This window comes from Anolis sagrei, chromosome X (genome assembly GCF_037176765.1).
Source record: "Anolis sagrei isolate rAnoSag1 chromosome X, rAnoSag1.mat, whole genome shotgun sequence".
In the NCBI taxonomy this organism is placed as follows: Eukaryota; Metazoa; Chordata; class Lepidosauria; order Squamata; family Dactyloidae; genus Anolis; species Anolis sagrei.
The window spans coordinates 44,352,754-44,376,766 of record NC_090034.1 but is presented as its reverse complement, the minus strand read 5'-3'; the positions used below and the strand labels follow the sequence as shown (position 1 = coordinate 44,376,766).

The 24,013-nt window shown below is 42.6% G+C and overlaps 1 long non-coding RNA gene across 2 annotated transcripts in view; it reads left to right on the top strand.

Annotated features, from left to right (window-relative positions):
- Nucleotides 1–2,085, top strand: part of LOC137097889 (uncharacterized) — a 29,550-nt gene extending 27,465 nt beyond the window's left edge. For both annotated transcript variants that reach the window (XR_010910500.1, XR_010910499.1), the window contains exon 3: nt 1,764–2,085. This is a non-coding gene — a long non-coding RNA (uncharacterized lncRNA). The remainder of the gene's footprint in view (nt 1–1,763) is intronic.
- Nucleotides 2,086–24,013: the final 21,928 nt, after the last annotated feature.

The following is a 24,013-nucleotide window of genomic DNA, read 5'->3' as shown; positions in this document are numbered from 1 at the left end:
GTGGAGAACACGCAGATCTAGAATAAGGCTCCACAGTCACCTACGGACTCACTCACCGGACTCACTCACCGCCAGTACACCCATCTTGGGGATCGCCTAAGTCCAAGTGCCTACTCCTGATATAGAATCCTAGAGCTGAAAGAGACCCCCAAGGGCTATCCAGTCCAACCTCCTGCCATGCAGTATAGCACCACCAAAGCACTCCCAATAGACACCCTCTGCGGAAAAGCCTCCAGAGGAGGAGACTCCACCACACTAGAGGCAGCCTATGCCACTCTCTAGGAAATTCTTCCTACTCTTTTCCGTCCAATCTCTTTCCCTGCCATTTGAACCCATTGCTCCCTTGTGCCCTGGTCTCTAGAGTAGCAGAAAGTCAGTTTTCCCCCTCCTCCTCAATAGGACATCCTTTAACGTCTTGAATCATGGTTCTCCTGTTCACCCTCTCTACCTTCTCTTCTCTCAGGTAAACATTTCCCAGGAGGATAGGAGGAAGGAAAAAGAGAAGAAAGGAAGGAAGAGAGGGTGGAGGAGAAGGATGGAAAGAAGGAAGGGTGAAAAGGAATGGAGAGAGTGAAGGAAAGGGAGAAGGAAGGAAAGAGAAAAAGGAAGGAAGGAGAAAGAGGGAGGGAAGGAGGGAGGAAAGGAAGGACAAAAGGATGGAAGGGAAGGGAGGAGGGAGGGAAGAGAGAAGGAAGGACAAAAGGGTGGAAGGGAAGGAAGGAAGGAGAAAGAGGGAGGGAAGGAGGGAGGAAAGAGGGAAGGGAGGATGAAAGGGTGGAAGGGAAGGAAGGAGGGAGAAAGAGAGGGAGGGATGATAGGATGGTAAGAGAGAGGAGGGCCCGAGAAAAGAGCCCAAAGGGCGCATCCAGACCCTGGGCCTGGGTTTGCCCATACCTGGGATACAACTCTCCCCCCCCCCCCTCCAAATGTTCCCAATTGAAAATAAAAGAGAATAAACTTTTGGGGAGGGATTCCCAGTGGGACTTACATCTTAGGCATTTCTATAGTAGCAATGACATAATACTTACTGGTATGTGTGTGTCTTTAATCTTATTCTCATGATTATAAAAAAGCAGCCTCTAAATATATAGAATGTATATATATATATATATATATATATATATATATATATATATATCCATCTTATAATATCATATATATATATATCCATCTTATAATATCATATATATATATATCCATCTTATAATATCATATATATATATATCCATCTTATAATATCATATATATATATATAGAGAGAGAGAGAGAGAGACAAAAACATTGTCTAAATAAGTATAAAACTGATAAAATAAAGGAAGCACAAGAGGCTCAATATTTTTTTATTTATAAAAGTGGCCTATAAATAGGTATATAATGCATATTTGTATTATATGTGTGTGTGTGTATAATCTTATAATATTTTATAAGAAGTATATAGATATATATGTATAAATTTATATTGTATATATAGAATCTTATAATATTATCGTGATTATAAAAAGCAGCATATAAATATATATTGAATATTTTATAATATATTTATATAGAATTTTATAATATTGTCATGATTATAAAAAGCAGCATATATATATATATATATATATATAATGTATTTTTCTATTATATATGTATATATGTAATCTTATAATATTATCATGATGATAAAAAGCGGCATATATATATATATATATATATATATATATATGAATATATATTTTTAAGCGGCATATAAATATAATATTATTTACTATTTCGTATATTAGGTCAATGAATGAAGACGTCTTCGTTGCTTTTCTGGAGAAGGAATTTCCTGGCTCGTTTCAAAGCCATTCTTGAAGTTTTCCCAGGAAGACACCTCTCCCATAAGAAAGGGAGGAAAGGAGGAAGAATGGAGGGGAAAAGAAGGAGGGAGGCGGGAGGAAGGAAGGAATGAAGGAAAAGAGGGAAAGAAAGAAAGAAGGAATCCAGTAGCTTATTGTCTTCCCCAACTCTTCCCAGACAATCGTTGCAAAGACAGGAATGTATGAACCTTGTAACTAACTCATGTCTTCAGTGAAATAAATAATATATGGTGCTGCTATTTAATACTTTGTAAGTTTTTTTTATTTGTTGAAGAAAGGAAGGAAGGAAGAAGGGAAGGAAGGAATGAAGGAAAAGAGGGAGAGAAAGAAGGAAATAACGGAGGGAGGGAAAAAGGAAGGAAGGAAAGAAGGGAAAAGGAAGGGGAGGAAGGAAGGAAGGAAGGGAGAGAAAGAAAGAAAGAATGGAGGGAGGGAAAAGGAAGGAAGGAAGGAAGAGAGAGAGAGAGAGAGAGAAAGAAAGAATGGAGGGAGGGAGGGAGGGAGGGAAAAAGAAAGGAAGGAAAGAAGGGGGAAGGAAGGAAGGAAAAGAGGGAGAGAAAGAAAGAATGGAGGGAGGGAAGGAAGAAAGGAAGGAAGGAAAAGAGGGAAAGAAGGAAGGAAGGAAGGAAAAGGGGGAGAGAGAAAGAAAAATGGAGGAAGGGAGGGAAAAGGAAGGGGGAAGGAAGGAGGGGTGAGGAAGGAAGGAAGGAAGGAAAAGAGAGAGAGAATGGACGAAGAAAAGGAAGGAAGGAAGGAAAAGAGGGAGAAAAAGAAAGAAAGAAGGGAGGGAGGGAGAGAGAGAAGGAAGGAAGGAATCCAGTAGCTTATTGTCTTTCTCAACTCTTCCCAGACGAACGTTGCAAAGACAGGAATGTATGAACCTTGTAACTAACTCATGTCTTCAGTAAAATAAATAATATATGGTGTTGCTATTTAATATTTTGTGCCTTGATTTTTTTTGAAGAGGTGTATTTATTCCTGCCATCTGTGTTGGATTTATTCCAAAGGCCATTCAAGCCCAAGCCCCTTTCTGCCAGGCAGGAAGACACAATCAAAGTACTCCCGACAGATGGCCATCCAGCCTCTGCTTGAAAGAAAAAAAAATCCCAGAGAAGGAGACTCCAGCAGACTCCCAGGCAGCAGCTGTATTCCACAGCGCTTACCACTAGAAAGATTGTCTGCTTTGAAATACCACAAAGACTTTGGAAGTTAAGCAGGGTCAGCCCTGGTTAGTCTTTGGATGGTATACCGCCAAGCAATCCCAGGCGACGTTTCAGATGAAGGGGCTGGCAAATCCACTGCCTCAGAAAACCCTCTCCAATCCGCCATACATGGGCAGAGGACCAGGAGGCCCCCTCTATGCCATCGGCAGACCTGTCGCATCCGGCTCCAGGTGCCTCTCCCGACGGAAATAGGGGGCTGGGGAAGGAAGGAGCCGTGTATTGAATGCTCATTTAGCCCCATTGACCCACCGGATCTCAATCCACCAGCGGAGATGGCGTTTGCAAAACGGAGTCAATGTCAATGCAATTTCCCCCTCCCCTCCCCTCCATTCCCCCGCCTGCTTCCTCTTCATTAGATTTCAGTTTGAAGAAGAGTACAAATGGGAAACCTTCCGTCGTTTTAACAGCTTCTCCTTCCTTCCTTCCTTCCTTCCTTCCTTCCTTCCTTCCTTCCTTCCTTCTTTTCTCTCTCCCTCTTCTCACTTCAAAAATACACTTTCCATCCTTCTTGCCCCTTCACGAAAAAAGCCCTTCCTTCCCTTTCTTTTCTCTCTCTCTTCTCTTTCATTTCCTCAAAAATACAGTTTCTATTATTCTTCCCACCCCTTGATGAGAAAGAAAGCCACCCCTCCCTTCCTCTCTTTCTTTTCTCTCTCTCCCCTTCTCTTTCATTTCCTCAAAAATACACTTTCTTTCCTTCTCCTCACCCCTTCAAGAGAAGAGCCCTTCCTTCCTTCCTGCCTCTCTTTCTTCTCTCCCTTCTCTTTCATTTCCTCAAAAATACACTTTCTATTCTTCTTCCCGCTCCTTCATGACAAAAAGTATTTTCTTTCTTTCTCTCCTTCCTTTCTTCCTTTCTCCTTCCTTTCATTCTTTCTATCATTTTCTGTTCTCTCTCCACTCCAACTTCCTCAAAATATACTTTCCATCCTTCTTCTTGCCTCTTAATGAGAAAAAAGTCCTTCCTTCCTTCCCTTTCTCTCTTTCTTTTCCCTCTCTCCCTTCTCTTTCATTTCCTCAAAAATTCACTTTTTATCTTTCTTCTTGACCCTTCACGAGAAAAAAGTTCTTCCTCCCTCCCTCTCCTCTTTCTTTTCTCTCTCTCTCATTTTCTCTCTTTCCCTTCTCTTTCATTTCCTCAAAATTACACTTTCTCTCATTCTCACCCCTTTATGAGAAAAAGCCTTTCCTTCCTTCCTTCCTTCCTTCCTTCCTTCCTTTTCTCTTCATTTTCTCTTTCTTTTCTCTCTCTCTCCCCCTTCTCTTTCATTTCCTAAAAATACACTTTCTATTATTCTTCCCACTCTTTTAAGATAAAGAAAGGCCTTCCCCCCTTCCCTTTCCCTTTCTCTTCCCTTTCTCTCTCTCTTTTTTCTCTCTCCCTTCTCTTTCATTTCCTCAAAAATACACTTTCTCTCATTCTCACCCTTTCATGAGAAAAAGCCCTCCCTCCCCCCTCCCTCCCTCCCTTTTCTCTTTCTTTTCTCTCTCTTCCTTCTCTTTAATTTCCTCAAAAATACACTTTCTCTCACTCTCACCCCTTCATGAGAAAAAGCCCTTCCTTCCTTTTTCTTTTCTCTTTCTTTTCTCTCCCCCCCTTCTCTTTCATTTTCTAAAAATACACTTTCTATTATTCTTCCCACCCTTTTACGATAAAGAAAGACCTTCTCTCCCTTTCCTTTCCCTTTCCCCTTTCTTTCCTCTCTCCTCTTTAATTTCCTTACAAATATACTTTCTATTATTCTTCCCACCCACTTATGAGAAAGAAAGACCTTCCCTCCCTCCCTTCCTCCCTCCCTTCACTTTCTCTCTTTCTGTTCTCTCTCTCCCTTCTCTTTCATTTCCTCAGAAATACACTTTCTATTCTTCTTCCCATCCCCTCATGAGAAAAGTTCTTTCTTTCTTTCTGGGAAAACTTCAAGAAAGGCTTTGAAACGAGTTAGGAAATTCCCTCTTTTCTTACTGCCTAATATTCTCCTCCCTTCTTTCTCCCTCCTTCCTTTCTTTCTCCCTCTTTCCCTCCTCTTGTTTTTCCTCAAACATTCAGTCTTTCAAATCCTTCTCCTCACCCCACTCTCTACCTGAGATAACTTTAAACATGGCTTTCAAATGTCTCAGGAAATTCATTCTTCTGCTCCTTCCTTCCCCCTTCTTTCTTTCCTTCCTTCTCTCCACCTTTCCTTCCCTCCTCCTTTTCCCTCCCCCCTTTTTCCTCAAAAGTTACATAATTTCCACCCTTTCCCTTGCTCCCCCTCCTCTTTATGGCGAAAGGAGGGGGAGAAGGGTATTTTCTTCTCCAAGTTCATTTTCCTTGATCGATGGAAGAGGTCATTTGGTCCATAATTAGGTCAATAAAATCAATGTTTATTCCTCTGATGGGCCTGAGAGCTAATAAATTATTCTCCTCTTAGGTTTGCGGGCCAGAAAGGTTGGGAAGGGGGGAAAGGAAAGGAAAAGAAAACCTGGCCGAATTCCTTTTTTAAATCTCGATGGGAGTCAAATTAACTGAAGCAACTGGATTTACCTGAGCGTTCCCATCAAGCAATTGCTGCTATAGGTCTGCTTTAGGGTGCAGTTTCAACTGCCACCAGCTGTGGGTTCCTGGGAGTTGTAGTTTCACAAGTTTTTCCTGCTGGTGCCTCACCAAACTACAACTCCCAGGATCCCACGTCGCATTGAGACAGGGCAGGTTAAATGGGGTCAAAAATACATCCGTTCTACAGTGTAGATGTACCTAGAAGAGGCTCAAGACCTTGGGAAACTATACATCCCAGGACCCCATATAGCATTATTGCATGGCACTTTGAGTGGGGTCAAGCTGCATCCATTCTACAGTGTAGATGCACTTAGAGGAGGCTCAAAACCTTGGGAAACTATACATCCCAGCATTTCATATAGCATTGAGCCATGGCAGTCCAAGTGCGATCAAACTACATTCACTCTGCAGTGTAGATGTATCCAGGGGAGGCTCAAGACCTTAGGAAACTATACATCCCACGATCTCATGTATCACTGAGCCATGGCACTTCAAGTGGGGTCAAGCTGGATCCATTCCACAATGTAGATGCACCCAGAGGAAGCTCAATACCTTGGGAAACTATACATCCCAGGATCCCATGTAGCATTGATCCATGGCACTTCAAGTGGGGTCAAGGTGCATCCGTTCTACAGTGTAGATGCACCTAGAGAAGGTTCAAGACCTTGGGAAACTATAAATACCAGCATTCCATATAGCATTGAGCCATGGCAGTCCAAGTGGGATCAAACTGCATTCACTCTTCAGTGTAGATGTACCCAGGGAAAGCTGAGGACTTTGGGAAACTATACATCCCAGGATCCCATATAGCATTGAGCCATGGCAGTCTAAGTGGGATAACTGCATTCATTCTGCAATGTAGATGCACTCTAGATCAGGAGGTGGCCAGCTCCAACATTCCCTGGCAGATCGGGACCATCGCGCGATAACTGTCCCGTGTGAACGTCGGGGCGGGCCAAGGGGCTGCGTGAGAGCCAGGCAGTGGGTGTCAGCCTCGATTAAGGGGCCGCAATCCGGGATGGGGTCGGCCATGAGCTAATGAGGCTCAGCTCGGGGGGCCAGCCCCCCCTTTGGAGCCTCCAATTGGACCCTCACAAAAGCCCGGCTTAGTCAAGCATGCTCTCCAGCCCTTGGGCCCAATTAATCTGCCAAGGAGGGCAAAGGTCTGTTGCCCCAAAGGGCTCTTTGTTGGCCTCGCATTGGCACGTTCCTCGACAGCGGGGGGGGGGGGGGGGGGGTTATTATTATTATTATTATTACCATCATCATCATCATTCTTATACTGGCCCCACACACATTTTGCTGTTTCAAATGTTAGCCCTATTTCCAGGTATATTTAACCTCCTGATTCCAAAAATGGAACCAGTTTCTCCCTAGTTTGTGAGACAGGAACATGTGCCATGTGCCAGTCGCTACCCACCCCCACCCCCCATAGCCCTATCTCAGAAACTTTTTTTGGAATCTGTGCCTCAAATAGTCCCAGAAACAGGCCTAAAAACCAAGACACCAAGAAGAAAAGGGTTTTTTTTGTTGGGGTATGGTAATAATAATAATAATAATAATAATAATAATAATAATAAGTTATTGTTGTTGTTGTTATTATTATTATTATTAATACCATTGATATTATAAATAACAACACAGCCGAACCCTAAACATTTTTCTTGGTGTCTTATTATTAATATATTGTTAATAGTATTAATAATAATATTAGTATTATTCATATTATTAATAATATTGATATTAATATTATTAATAATACAGCCTAACCCAAACATTTTTCTTGCTGTCTTGGTAATAATAATAATAATAATAATGTGCTATTAATATTGTTAATAATATCGATATTGATATTATAAATAACACAGCACAACCCAAAGATTTTTCTTGGTGTCTTGGTATTATTATTAATAATGTATTATTATTATTAATATTATTATTATTATTATTATTATTATTATTATTACTATTATTTTAAACTTTTATTTCTTGGAGTTTTAACATATTCAGTGTTTAAACATTCTTATACTTATCACTTCCCCTGAACAAGTTGTACAGAACATGTATGCCTTAATGCCTATAATATTACATACTCCCACTTCATTACATATTGTCCAATCACCCAGTGCTGACCCTTCACCCAAGACGAGCCAATTACAATATTTATTTCCAAAAATCCGTTGTTTCTATTACAGGTTTGTTCCCCTTACCTTCTACATATACATATTCTATCAATTTTCTTCCCCAAATCATCTTTTTTTTATAATCTCTTTTTACCTTTATGTTTCCTGTCAGTTTATCATTTATTGCAATGTCCCAGATACAAATAACATTGCCCAACCCAAACATTTTGCTTGGTGTCTTGGAATAATAATAATAATATATTATTATTATTATTATTATTATTAATATAAATAACACTGCCCAACCCAAACATTTTGCTTGGTGTGGTGGGTAGTAGTAGTAGTAGTAGTAATATATTATTATTGTTATTATTATTATTATTATTATTATTATTAATAATATTATTAATATTATAAATAACACAGCCCAAGCCAAAGATTTTGCTTGGTGTCTTGGTAATAATGATGATGATGATGGTGGTGGTGATGATGATGATGTATTATTAATACAGGGTTAGTCAAAATGCATAGGCCAATAAGCCATTCAATTGAATGGCTTATTGGCCTATGCATTTTGACTAACCCTGTATTATAAATAACACTGCCCAACCCAAACATTTTGCTTGGTGTCTTGGTGGTGGTGATGATGATGATGATGATGTATTATTAATATTATAAATAACACTGCCCAACCCAAACATTTTGCTTGGTGTCTTGGTAATAATAATGATAATGATAGTGGTGATGATGATGATGTATTATTAATATTATAAATAACACAGCCCAACCCAAACATTTTTGGTGTCTTGGAATTAATAATAATAATAATAATAATGTATTATTAATATTTTTAAAAATATTGATATTTATATTATAAATAACACAGCCCAACCCAAACATTTTTGGTGTCTTGGAATTAATAATAATAATAATAATAATAATAATGTATTATTAATATTTTTTAAAAATATTGATATTTATATTATAAATAACACAGCCCAACCCAAACATTTTTGGTGTCTTCAATTAATAATAATAATAATAATAATAATAATGTATTGTTAATATTTTTTAAAAAAATATTGATATTGATATTATAAATAACAGCCCAACTCAAACATTTTCCTTGGTGTCTTGGCATTATTATTATTATTATTATTATTATTATTCAATGAATTTGCACTCCACTTTTCTCTCTTGCTGCAGACCCAAGGCATGCATAAGGAGGGATGGGGGCTGTAAATACCTTGAATGTCACAAGGTGTGGGGGTGGGTGGGAGGAGAGAAAAGGTTTCCCTGATAAGGGCAGGGCCCGACTTCATTCGCAGAGCTGGGCCTTGTCTGCCTGGGTCGCCTCCCGCCAGTTTGACCCCCCTTTGGCCCTGAGTCAGTGCGGCGAAGGCTGCTCTTCCCAGATGAAGGAAAGGCTGCTGGCTGGCCTTCCCCATTTGCGCCCAGGAAGGAATGCGATACTCCTATCTCTCGCATCTCGCTTTTAGCGCCTGCCGGTCTCCTCCGAGGATCGATATCTCTCCGATTTATCTCTTTCTTCTCCCTTTCCCTTCGGTAAAAACAAAGGCCCCGTGAAACAATTAAGATGTTTCGGCTGCTCTTGTCGCCTTCTGAGACACCCCCCCACCCCACCCCCACCCTTGACGCATTGCCTTCGGGAGATGGGGAGCCGGAGCAAAGCTGGGAAATGTGACCTTTAAAATACAGATCTATCTCTATCTGTCCGTATGGATATATGCGCAGGAAGCAAAGCTTGAAGCCAAAGGTTATAGGTAATTGCCAGGAGGAGACAGGTAGCCTTAGCCGCAAAAGGAGAGGAAAGGGAACGGAAGAGAAGGGAAAGGAAGGGAAGGAAAGGAAAAGGAAAGGGGAGAAAGGAAGGGAAAGGGAAGGAAAAGGAAGGGAATGGAAGAGAAGGGAAAGGAAGAAGAAGGGAGAGAACGAAGGGAAGGAAAGGAAAAAAAGGAAAGGATAAGGAAAGTGGAGAAAGGAAGGGAACGGGAAAGGCAAGGAAAAGGAAGGGAAAGGAAGGAGAAGGGAGAGAACGAAGGGAAAGAAAGGAAAGAAGGAAAGGAAAAAGAAAGTGGAGAAAGGAAGGGGAATGGAAAGGAAGGAGAAGGGAGAGAACGAAGGGAAGGAAAGGAAAGGAAAAAAGGAAAGGAAAAGGAAAGTGGAGAAAGGAAGGGAACGGGAAGGGGAAGGGAAAGGAAGGGAAAGGAAGAGAAGGGGAAGGAAGGAGAAGGGAGAGAACGAAGGGAAAGAAAGGAAAGGAAAAGGAAAGTGGAGAAAGGAGGGGAACGGGAAAGTGAAGAGAAAGGAAAGGAAGGGATAGGAAGGGGGAAAGGGAAAGGGAAGGGAAAAAAGAGAAGGGAGGGAAAGGGAAATGGAAGAGAAGGGAAGGAAAGAAAAAGAAAGGCAAAGGAAGAGAAGGGAAGGGAGAGAAGGAAGGGAATGGGGAAAGAGGAGGGAAGAGAGGGAAAGGGAAGAGAAGGAAAGGGAGAGAAGGAAGGAAAAGGGAAAGAGAAGGGAAGGGAAGAAAGGGAAGAGAAGGGAAAGGGAACAAAAGGAAGGGAAGGAAATGAAGTGAAAGGGAAAGGAAGGGAAGGGAGTGCAAGGGAATTGGAAGAGATGGGAAGGAAGGGAAAGAAAGGAAAGGAAAGGGGAAAATGAAGGGAAAAGGAAAGTGAAGGAAAAGAAAGAGAAGTAAAGAGAAAGGGAAAGAGAAAGGGAAAAGAAGGAAAGGGAATAAAGAAAAGAAAAGGGAAAGGGAAAGGAAAGAGAAAGGGAAAGGGAAAAGGAGGGAAGGGAGTGAAGGAAAGGAAAGGAAAGGGGGGAAAGAAAGGAAAAGGGAAGGAAAGGGAAGGAAAAGAAAGGGAAGAGAAGGGAAGGAAAGCAAAAACAAAATCAAAGGTAAAGGGAAGGGGAACGGTGGGGATACAGGGCCATGGGGTCCCAATACATAGGCCTGCTAATGGTACTATTAATAATGATAATCACCATATGTCCTTATAATCAGCAGTGATTGGGATAGATCTCTGTCCCAATTGAAATATATATCTATAAGACCTTTTTGAGAAGACAGAGCCCAGAGAGTCCCCGGTGTGAGGTGTGTCTTGCAAAGAAACCTCCTGATGCATTTCTGTTCCTGTAATAATCATAAAAAGACTAAGTCCTACTGGTTGTAGTAATAGTATGGTGCCCACATTCTCATTCTCACCGAGACTAAATAATACCCCTATTCTCATTATCACTAATGATTGGATCGCTGTCCCAGTGGAAAAAAGAAATATGGTCTTGGGGGGGGGGGGGCACAGCAGGGGAAGGTCATGGAGCCAAGCCAGTTGATGGAGGACTATAAATCACTCAGGGCAGAAGCCTCTGCAGCCCTTTACTAGTAGAGGAAACCATTGCTCGGTGAAGGGAGGCAGTGAAAAGGCAGGGACTTCTACTTGTTGCTGCTCTGTGCTTTTCCTTCCCAAGACCTTAATAATGAGAGAATCCCAAAAGTTCTGGTGGTCAGAGTGGAACCAAGCTTTCTCCTCTCTATATAATATTTTTTTGGTCTTTTCTGTAATCAAGAGTGAGTTTTATGTGCTTAAAACCCTGGATTTAATACTCAACAGTAAGTCTAGTGAAGGGAAAATGAGAGAGAGGATTTAGGACTCTAAATCCCAGCAGCCTCAGGCAACAGCAGAGTCTTGAGTCTTGGGGTGCATCTACACCTTAGGATGAATTCAGTTTAATGCCACTTGAACTGCCAGGGCTCAATGCTATGGGATCCTGGGAGTTGTAGTTTGCCCTCTTGGGCAGAGGGAGGGGAAAGGCCTTCTTCAACTAGTACTGCAATCATTCTACAGTGTAGACAGGTCTATGTGACAAAAGCAGGATACAAAGAAACAGGGAAACAAAGCAGGATACAAGTCAACCAACCAACCAACCAACAAAAAACAACAACAATAATAAAAAATAAAATAAAATATTCAAACACATTAGAAGACATAAAATAACATCATAATTTATTTATTTATTTATTTGCCCTATTTATTTCTCAACCCCGATGGGGACTCAAGGTGGCTTTACATATAGGCAAGTATTCAACCTGGGGGTCGGGACCCCTGGGGGGGGGGAGGGTCACAAGGCGGTATCAGAGGGGTTGCCAAAGACCATCAGAAAACACAGTATTTTCAGTTGGTCATGGAGCTTCTGTGTGGGAAGTTTGGCCCAAATTCTATCATTAATGAGATTCAGAATGCTCTTTGGTTGTAGGTGAACTATAAATCCCAGCAACAACAACTACTAAGTGTCAAGTCTATTTCCCCCAAACTCCACCAGCGTTTACATTTGGGCATATTGAGTATCCATGCCAAGTTTGGTCCAGTGAATGAAAATACATCCTGCATATCAGGTATTTACATTACGATTTATAACAGTCAAAAAATAAAATAATTTTATGGTCAGGGGCCACTACAACATGAGGAACTGTATTAAGGGGTTGCGGCATTAGGAAGGTTGAGAAACACTGCCTTAACACCACATACAATTAAAGTAAACATTTAAATTAAGAATTAAAAATTAATGAACATTAAAACATTAAAACCCCCCCATTACATTCACTATTAAAACCACATCATCCACAACTGTAATCCGGAGCCACTCCAGTGGTCATTGCACTTAATCCATATCTATTATTGCACTACAATTATTCTCCAAAGGCTTGATCCCAAAGCCATGTTTTCACTTTCCTTCTGAAGGCCAGGAGGCAGGGGGCCAATCTAGTGTCACTGGGGAGGGAGTTCCACAGCCAAGGGGCCACCACTGAGAAGGTCTTGTCTTTCGTCTCCACCAATCACACCTGCAAAGGAGGCGGGATGAAGAGCAGGGCCTCCTCAGAAGATCTTAATCTACAAGATGGTTCATAGGGGAAGATACATTCAGACAGATAACAAGTGATAAAACCAAAATTAAGAAAAGAAAACAAAAGAAAAGAATAACACCAAAATAAATACATAAATAATAAAAGATCAAAGCGAATCACCATCCAATCGTCCAATCAAAAGAGAGCACTGGATAAAAATAAATATTATTATTATTATAAGACTTTATTTATATCCTCCCTGAAGGGATTCTGGGTGGATTCCAACAAATGAAAAGGCAAAACATTCAATGCCTCAATACAACAACAAATACAATCATCACAACACAAAAGAACCCAACATTAAAAAAAACACATTATAACATGACACCTAAAGTTAAATAAAATGTAACCTATTCAATAACTTATATCTAACCTAAAACAAGAACACCAAACATCCACATAATAAAACTGAATCATAATAAACAATAAAATAAAAAATAATACATAATCAAATCAAATAATAAAATAATTAATTAAAATAATAAGTAATATAATAATAATAATCAGTCACATCGAATAATACAATAAAATAAAAATCCATAATGGCATAAAAATAAATCACAACCAACCAATAATAATAATAATAATAACAATAATTATTAGCTTTGTTGGTGGCTTTGTTGACTCTCAAGAGAACGCACCCTATTCCACCCCAGTCTGCCTCTGTCCCCCCTACCCCTTTGTCAGTCATCCCTCCTTTGAAACCTGTAGAAAGAGCCCCACCTGGGGAAAGCTATGGGACTCCTCTGGCCTCCTTTCTCTCTCCTATTTAGCTCTTGGCACTCATAGAGATTGGGGGGGGGGGAGAGAAGCACCCCTTCCTCCCCTCCTTCCCCTCCCTGACCTTGTTGACAGATGTTATCCAGATGCCCCAGGAATCCAGCTTAGTGAAATTGTGTTCCTCTTGGTGGCTGAGGTGATTTTTTTTGGGGGGGGGGGAGATGAAGGCATTCCTGTCTCCCTAAGGGCTTGTCTCCCTCCCCACACACCCCAACCTGATTCGCCCTTCCCTTGAAGTGCATCTTCACTGTAGAATGAATGCAGTTCTGGCACCAATTGAATTGCCCTGACATACTGAATTGGATCTTGGGAGTTGTAGTTTATTTATTTATTTATTATTCAAACTTATATGCCGCCACTCCCCTAGGGCTCGGAGCGGCTTACAAAACAAACTGGAATCTAACAGAAATTAAAACAACAGATCAAAGGACAACATCTTTCCCTTTCCCTGACCACAACTGCTGGGACCTCCCCAAACTACAGCTCCCAGGAACCCATTGCACCCAACAGCATTTAGGAATTAAAAATGAAATGCAGAGTTACAGGATGCGCAATATCTTGCTTGACAACAGTCCATGTGAGAAAGATCTTGGAGTCTTCATGGACAACAAGTTGAACATGAGCCAATACTGTGATGCAGCAGCTAAAAAAGCCAATGGATTTTGGCTGCATCAAAAGGAATCTAGTGTCTAGATCGAGGGAAGTCATGGTGCATCTCTATTCTGCTTTGGTTAGACCTCACCTGGAATACTCTGGCATTTCACTGGACACTACAGTTCAAAAGAGATATTGATAAGCTGGAAGGTGTCCCGAGGAGGGCAACTAAAATGATCAAAGGTCTTGAGACCATGAATAATCCCTCTGAGGAGTGTCTTAAAGAACTGGCTCTGTTTAGCCTGCAGAAGAGAAGGCTGAGAGGAGACATGAAAGCCATGTACTAATATTTGGAAGGATGCCATAAGGAAAAGGGAGTAGACTTGTTTTCTGTTGACCTGGAAACTAGGACTAGAAGCAATGGGTTCAAATTACAGGAAAAGAGATTCCACCGAACATTAGGAAGAACTGTTCAGTAGTGGAACTCACTGCCTCAGAGTGTGGTGGGAGTCCCTTCCTTGGAAGCTTTTAAACAGAGGTTGGATGGCCATCTGTCAGGGGTGCTTTGATTGTACTTTTCCTGCATGGCAGGGGGTTGGACTAGATGACTCATGTGATCTCTTCCAACTTTATTATTCTATTATTCTAAGGATGACGACAATAACAACATTCTAGTGCCTCCCCTATTGACAAATGTCATCTTTCTATAGGCAATCAAGGTGATAGAATTGTGTAGTGCGGAAGGGTCACTGAAAGAATAAACAATGCATTTATTTTATGAATTCAAAGAGTCTACAGATGCAAGAAATGTGAACCTCAGATGGCAGGTAAGTTGTAATACAGCTGGAACTTGGAAATACTCCCTCTTTTTGTTATTTGGGCTACATTGTGTAGGATCTCTGCAGCTACTGGCTGGAGAATTTGGAGAAGCATAATCCATAAAGGATTTTTCCCAGGCTCTGATCTGAATTCAACTAGATAGATCCAGTATCAAGGCATCCCTTAAGAAATGCATTCTTGTCTTGGAAAGCTTAGCATCGGATAAGCATCTTTATCCTCCCTATCATTGCTTCACAGTCTTTTTTTTTAAGCATGGAGAAAGGGACTAGAGATGGATAGATTAGATAGAGGTGGTTAATCATCATGCTGGCAGGCCTTTCTGGGAGATGTAGTTCAACCATCAACATTCCCAAGCTCTGTCTAGGACACAATATGAAATGGTAAATGCCAGATATCAAAATACAATTTAACATTCTTATAAAGTCAGACCTTATCACACTAGACAATGAATCCACTTTAAATCTGGTTGCTGCTTCCTGAAGAATTCTCTAATTTAGGGCGAAGCCTTTAACAGCCTCACTAAACTACAAACCCTAGAATTCTGCAGGAGGCAGAAACCGGATTTAAAATGGATTAATTCTCTAGTAAGTCAACCCAAAACGAGGTGTCACAAACCCAACATGGGGTGCTTCAACTGTTAAATGAATGCAGTGTGATGCCACTCTAATTTCCATGGCTCAAGGCTAGGGAATCATGGGAGTTGTAGTTTGATGAAGCCTCAGCATTCTTGAGCAGAGAAGGCTCAAGACCTCACAAGCCAAGAAAAAAGTACTTCTACCCAACATTAACTCTCATCCTAGCTTTAACCCTAACCTTAACCATAGAGTTAGCAGGGAAGGCTAAAGTCCTTGTAATACTACAGCTCTCAGGATTCCATCACTAGAGCCATGGCAGTTCAACCTGCATTAATTCTACAATGTAGATGCACCAGAAGGTTGTATGCTCAAAGGCATTTACTTACCTTCAAGATGCCACGTGGACTACATGGTAAATCCATTGTATTCTCATGTTGGGTGTCTGCTGCTCCCTCTGGCTTATATTCTATGATACATAAAAAAAGCAACTAAACTGGGAGGGCAAGTCAAGGCTTGATCCCAGATCAAGTCATTGGGGAAAAGAAAAGGCAAACAAGACCCATTTTCCCTGCCAGAGGGTGCAGGAGGCCTATGATACCAGTGAGAATCATTCTGCGCTAAACTTCAGGAGGAGGAAGAATATTGTACTTTGAAAACATGAACTAAATGGGAGACATACGTGGGTTGAATGAAAAGTAATACCTCCACCTTCATTACTTGGGTTTGCATGAGAATATTTTAATAAATCATATGCAGAAATAATCCTTAGAATGTGCTCTTTAACTACCACTAATCACTTTTCCACATAATCACCAGATAATTGGATACATTTCTGTCAACGATGAACAAGTTTTCTGAAGCCATCACAGACGAAGTCGACACTCGGTTTCCACAATCTGCATCTCACAGTTTTCTCAATCTCTTCATCAGAAGCCTAATGATGTCCCTGCAGATCTTCTTTCATTATCAGGAACAGATGGAAGTCATACGGTGCTAAATCTGGACTGTATGGAGGATGTCGTACAGTGGTGAAATCCAGTCTCTGAAGTTTCGAATCTGTGCACTTTCATTTCAGGTGTCAGCATCCTGGGTACCCATTGTGAACAGATCTTCCGATAGCCAAGCAAAGCAATAATGTGATCCACACGTTCTTGTGAAATGCTGATTATGCTTGAAATTTCTCTCTGAGTGATACGACGATCGTCCTGAATCAATCTGTCAAACTTTTGCTTGTGAAACTCAGTGGTTGCTGTCACAGGACATCCAACTCTTTGTTTGTCACGCAAGTCAGATGTTCCCACCTCAATATCTTTAAACTTACTCACCCAACGACACACAGTACTCACATCAACACAATCATAATAAACAGCTTGCATTCTCTGAGGAATCTCCTTTGGGGTGACTCCTTCTGTTGTCAAGAATTCAATGACTGCATGTTGCTTAAGTTGCATTGACTGACCATCTGCACAGGGTTCCATACTTTGTACTCTAACAACAAAACTGTTCAATGCTAAGGCTTCCCACCAAAATGGAACTTTAGAGGAGAGTCTACTGAACAAGCCAGTACCTGCCACATACCAGTACTGCCATCTGTCGAGGAGTTACGAAGGTGGAGGCATTACTTTTCATCCAACCCTCATATATATGGAATTGTTTGCTTGATGCTTATTCCACCCATCCTCCAAAGAGCCAGAACTGCATAGATTATTACCCACAAGGAGAGGTGGGCAATAAAATAATAATAATGATGAAAATCATCATTTTCTTGACTCCATATTATTTCAGTTGCACAAAAGCTCGGCGAAATGACCTTTAATACATGCAAAGACATAATGGAGTTGGTCTAATAAACAGAATGAAAGGAAGAGGGGAAAATTGTCTTTTGCAGACTTTGTTACAGATTGGGTTGTAGGGGAATTCATGGTAGTAAGGAACCTGTGGCAAGACGACGTATCACTACTAGGGTTGTGCTTTTGAGATAAACCTTGACCCATTTCGTGTCCCAGCTTTCGGTGGGGACCCCGATCCATTTTTTGGGAGCCTCCCAAAATTGGGAGGGCAGATATCTGTTTTCGCTCTGGGGTGCCAAAAGATCCATTTTCTATTGATCCATTATGGGGGGGGGGATTCCCCAGACTCCCCTTCCTGTCATGTTTGACATTAAAGCTGTTTTACTCTAGAGGAGAGGTGCTCAGCTGCAAGCAGGTGCATGCTTTAAGGAGGCTTCTTACCTGTTTCAACTCTAGAGAAGCGTTCGGCTGCAGGCAGGTATACGTGCTTTCTAGGCCTGCATGCCACACACACACACACACACACTCTTTCCAAGGCAAGGATGCAAGTTCTCATGCTTACTCTAGAGGAGGCATTCAGCTGCAGGCAGGTGCGTACCCTTTCTGGGTCTGCATGGCACACACTCTCCCTCTCTCTCTTTCCAAAGCAAGGAGGCATGGAGAGCCATGTGCTCACAAACAGCAGGCGAGGAGCCAGGGTCGGCTCCTGCTTGCTTTCGTGTCAAACTGATTTTTGTATCGGGAGGGGCCCTCCTGTGACCTGTTATGTACTCCCAAAGGTAATGAAAGAACAGATGAAATGAAGGGAAACAGTTCTGTGCACAACTCTAATCATTACTACAGAGCCATTCCCTTGAAAATATAAAATCAGTCTTTCCTCCTCATTGCATAACTTCTTAGGGAGAGGGGATATAGTTTGAGCTTTAGCCTGGGACTTCTGAGATCCAGGGGTGCATCTACACCGTGGATTTAATGTAGTTTGACACCACTTGAACTGCTGTGGCTCAATGCTATGGGATTACGAGAGTGGGATTATGACTTCCCTTGAACGCTATATTTCTGTTGAGGCGGCCTGGAATTGCAGTGGCTTTTAAAGATGCTGCATCACACTGTTGACTCATGTTTAGCTTGTGGTTCACTAAGGACCTCGTCCCATGAGTTACGGAAAGTGGTAGAGAACATCTTACTGTAACGTATCATCCCATTGTGCTTGAAATGAAATCATATAATATTTCCAACCCCATCACATGCTCTTATTTTTAATGATTTCTACCAAAATCATCCAAGTTCTGAGCCATCATATGAGTGAGCGCAGTACTCTCCCATTCCACTTTATTTTTTCCTTTTTCTAAAAAGAGGGAACTTTGACATTGCAGAAGTCTGAAGTCCCGTGGTCTGCTAAAATGTAAAGGAGAATCAAGTTATTATAAGATGTTACTGGGCTTAGACAGGCACGAGTACTTCATCTAATCTGAAATCAAAAAGGGAAAAAAATATTTTAAAAACTAGTTATATGGTGCAATTTGGAAAGGCAAGATTTCAAGAAAGGACCAAATACAACAACAGTGAAGTCGTGATCTCTTGAAACTGCACAATTCTGGAAAATAAACGTATTTTTAAAAATTACTGTAAAAGGATCATGGCAAGAAAGGGCGTGTCAATGAGCATTTAGAGACCACCCATAGGAACGCCCATTCTTTAATGTCACTAAAGCGGTATAACACCAGTGAATCTGACAGATTCCATCCCACATGAAAATAAGCGTTCTCCTGTTGTTTATTCGTTCAGTCATTTGGTGAGCTCATGGACCAACCCACGCCAGAGCTCCCTGTCAGCCGTGGCTACGCCCAGCTCCTTCAAAGTCAAGCCAGCCACTTCAAGGATACTATCCATCCATCTTGTCCTTGGTCGGCCCCTCTTCCTTTTTCCTTCCATTTTCCCCAGCGTCATTGTCTTCTCCAAGCATTCTCCTGTTTCCACACAAATCAGGAGCTCTGAAGACAATTTCTCCATGGCTCCAGTCCCCTGCTCTCATTTCCATACACTTTTAGTACAGTTTACATAGGTGACAGGCAGAAGTCATTTTGTGTCATATGATGGGGGTGGAGTTGCATGTGATGAAGTCCTAAGACTCTTAGATTCCTTTCTCATGGACTGTTTATCAAGCCAGATGCACCCCGTATCATATATCTGTACTTTTCACTTTTATTGCCTAAATGCTGCATCATACATTTCTCCCTGTCGAAATGATGGGAGTTGTACTCCAGAAAAGTAACTTTTCCCAGGGTCTGGCTGCAAAGGAACACCTGCGCTTCACAGCTAACCCCATCTGCCACTCCTGAGCTCCTTTAAAGCTTGGGAATGCCTTTTCCAGCCTCCTCTTTTCCTTGTCAGTCCTCATTTAGCCCCATCACTCAAGGACCCCTCACATCAAGGCAGATGCCATGGCGAGATGATGGATGGCGCAGTGCATGCACCATTGCTAAGGGCCTATATTTTTTTAAGAGAGAGAGAGAGGGAAAAGAAAAAATACACCTTTGAATTGACGGAGTAATAACAGACGCAGGGGCATGTTTTATAGGCCGGAGAAGTGATGGATGCTTTCGCTGAAAGATGTCGCACAGCCCTCTCTGCGCAAACCCGGACACCCTCCCGGCCCGCCATCGAAATTCCAGGCTCAAGGGAAAGGGTTTGATTTCCCCTGTTAACACTCCAGAGAGGGAAATATTTGCTAGGTGTGAAAACCACCTGTTTGTGGAGCGAGAGTGGCAAGGGAAGAATTGGGGAATGTGTGAGAGGAGGAGGAGGCCCATCGAGCCGTCACTCATTTTCTCAGCTGTGCCCAGGCTAAGGAGGTTGGCGTTGGGGCCAGAAATGGGGAGAGACTCTCAATGGCACATGTGTTCCTCTTGTACACCTTCGCGCCTATAGGGAAGCCCGCAATCCTTCGATGGAGTGGGTCATGTTTTTGGAAAGAGGAACCTGCAACTGAGTTTATAGAGTGTTGAAACAAAGTTGGCACCTCAAGGGCTGGAGGCATCCCCTTGTCACTTGGTGGGAGTGCCAAGCATCCTGTGTTTTTGTGACTTCATGGAGAGTTGTAAAAAAAAATATTAAAAGGTGTTGCTATAGATGGGGCAATAGGAGGCTAATGTGCCCCCCAAATTAAATCTTGCACCCTCCATCTGCCAGAAGTGCCTCCATTTCTATTGTTGATGCTGGAAATACAGTAGTTCATACCTAGGGTGCTTCTGCACTGTGGAATGGTTGCAGTCTGGCAGCACTTGAACTGCTCTGGCTCGAAGCAATGGAATCCTGGGATCTGTAGTTTTACAAAGTCTTTAGCTTTCTATGCCACGCTGGGGCCTCATCAAACTACAACTCTCAGGGTTCCATAGCATTGAGTCTTGGCAATTCAAGTGGGGTCAAATTATATTCATTCAACAGTGTAAATGCGCCATGCAACTCCTCACTGAGGACTTCAGGGATCATTACACATTGACAAATGACTTGAAGGCACATACACAGACACAGAGATGGATAGGACAGGCCTGAAAAACCCTAAGCGCCCCATGTACTATCTTATCAGGGGCACTAAGAAGGGACAGCCCTGGTTAGTAGGCTTGTGCATTCAAGATAAACTTTGACCGGTTTTGCATCCCAGTTTTCGATGGGGCCGCCGATCCGTTTTTTGGGAGCCTCCAAAAATCAGGAGGGCAGATATCTGTTTTTGCTCTGGGGTGCCAAAAGATCCATTTTCTATTGGCCCATCATGGGGGGGGGGGGGGCTCCCAGACTCCCCTTCCTGTCATTTTTGACATTAAAGCTGTTATACTCTAGAGGAGAGGCACTTAGCTGCAAGCAGGTGCATGCTTTAAGGAGGCTTCTTACCTGTTTCTACTCTAGAGGAGAGACACTCGGCTGTAGGCAGGTGCGCACACTTCCTCTCCCGAGCCTGCACGCCACATACACACTCTTTCCAAGGCAAGGAGGCAAGTTCTGTTTCTTACTCTAGAGGAGGTGCTTGGCTGCAGTCAGGTCTGTGCGTTTTCTGGCCCTGCACGCCACACAGTTTGAAATGGCATTGTATGGTTTCTTGCCATCCTGCTCAAAAAGAAATTCTCCCCCAATTTCCGGGTGCCACTTGCTGTGCCCTGCTTGGCTTTGTCTCAGCCCCGTGCCTGCACAGGTGTGCCCAGGTTTTAACATAAGCCCTTCTGAACCTGCGAGCCAAAAAAGCTGCCAGGCCAAGAATTAAGCATAATTACTTCCCTTTGATAAGGGAATGAGGAACAAGGATTAAAGACACACACGCTTCAAACCAAGAGTGGCACCCAGTGTGCTGTCAATTAATCCTGCATCTTACTGAGATGGGTATTATGCCTGTAATTATGCAGACGCAGCTGAGAATGGGGTTCGGCTCTGCGACTGCCATGCTGCTCCCGAGGTGCAAAAGTCAGATACTTTGCCCCCAAAAGGTCCATGGGGGAAAGATGTCTTAAAGTCTCGGCCAGAGTGGAAGTGTTCCTTGCCCCTGCAATTGGGCCTACAGGAACTAGACTCCCTTGGAGAGAATGGAGGAGTTTAGGGAAAGCTCTGAGCCTTGGAAAAATCTGGAATGCCACTTTCAGATTTGGACATTTCCTCCTCCTTCCTTCCTTCCTTCCTTCCTTCCTTCCTTCCTTCCTTCCTTCCTTCCTCCCTTTTCCCTCCTCCACCTCCTTCTGTTCCTCCTTTCCTTCCCTCTGTACTGTTCTGGGCCTTTGGAGGACTTTGAGCACCACATTTTGGGGTCCCAAGCAGGCCTTTGCCCCTCCCTGATCTATCCCCATGCTTTCTCAAAAAGCATCAGACATTGGAACTGCTTTCCCTTCCTTTCAATTGGATTAAATGCATGGGGTTGCCATAAGTTGAGGGGCAACTTGAAGGCATCTGCACAGGGGCGGAGATGGGGCAAGCCTCTGATATCAATAATGACCATCGGCTAATCCCTGTGTTGAGATATAAGCCCCCTGTCTGTGCTTTCCTTTTCCTCCTCTTTCGGTGGGGATTACTCCAGGCTAGAAGGTTAATGCCTCGGCCTTTCTTGAAAGTGTCCAGTGGATTATCCACTTATTCAATCTGATTGTCTCCCAAACAGCCAAGGGTCACTTTGGGATGCTCTACTTGGGCTTGCGGCAGAGTGGAGGAAGTTGCGTGGACCCCAAAAGGCTATGATATGCCCCCATTCTTCTTCAGTTTTCCCCTGCAACTTTGATCTCATTCCCATCCCTCAACCCATTGATGGAATGGTGGACTGTTCGAGGTTCACGCAATTGGTATCCTTTTGGTGTCTTACAGAGGCGTCTGTTCCAAGAGAAGGCTGTTGTACTTTGTCCACATCATGAGAAGACAGGACTCCCTATAAAAGGTGATCATTCTTGGGAAGGTAGACAGCGGTAGGAAAAGAAAGAAGCCGAATTGTAGATGGAGAAACCCAGTCATGGACCTGAGCAGGAGCCTTTCATACTGTGCAATCATAGCAGTATGATTCCACTTTACCATAGTTCCTGCCTACGGACTCTTGGGATTTATAGTCTGGGAAGGCACTAAAAGTTGAGGATTTTAAATACCACTCCCTAAAAATCCCAGGATTTCATAGGAGATGGCCAAGGTCATTAAGTGGAATCATTGCACTACAATTGTGTGGTGTGAATGGACTTGTCGGCTGTCTTTCATTCATAGGGTATCCTCAAGTTGTAGCTGACTTGAGAAGCAGTAACGGCAGAATGTGCGGCTAAAACATTGAACTCCAGTCGTTCCTTTTAATATGAAGAATGGTCAATAGGGCACTCAAGGAGGCCATGGCACCTCACCTCCTGCCCGTGCTTCAATGGGGCTGTGATTGAATTGCTCTCTCAGCTTTCAGTTGTCCTTGGCCTTTTCCCCCATGTCCTTGGGCCGCCTGTAAATCTCCTTTTTTGAAGGCTGCTTCCCCCTCACCTCCACTGAAGCCTCTCGTATTTTACAAATGGCTCACTGAGGCTCGAAGGCATGCCAGTCGATGACTCCAAGGAAGTCCATGAATCACAGTTGGAGCCGATCCAACTTGCCCTGCAATGAATGGGACTGCTTGGCGAGCCAAAGACCTCTTAGGAAGAACTTCTTGATGGTCAGAGCTGTTTGACAGCAGAATATGCTGCTTTGGAGTCTGGCTGAGTCGCCTTCTCTGGAGCTTTTTAAATCAGAGGCTCGATGACCATCTATCAGGAGGGATGGAACTGGGTGTTCCTGCCTGGCAGAATAGGTTGGACCAGATGGCCCTTGGGGATTCCTACCAACCATAGGATTCTGTAAGACCCAAAATGAGCAGCAGTGGCCAACTGTGATGGGTCTTGGGCCCCTGGATTTGATTTACAACAACAACAACAACAACAACAACAACAATATATTTTTTGTGTCATGAGCAAACTGCAAGTCGCTTTTGGTGTGAAAAAATTGGCTGTCTGCAAGGATGTTGCCCAGGGGATGCCCGGATGTTTTGATGTTTTACCATCCTTATAGGAGGCTTCTCTCATGCCCCCACATGGGAAGCTGGATCTGACAAAGGGAGCTCATCTGCACTCTCCCTGGATTCAAACCTACAATTGGTCGGTCTTCAGTCCTACTGCCACAAGGATTTAACCCATCACCGAGAGCTCCAATAATAATAATAATAATAATAATAATAATAATAATATCCCACTGCCATCTCCCAAAAGGGACTTGGGGCAACTTACAAGACAGCACATGGTAGTGTCATAAA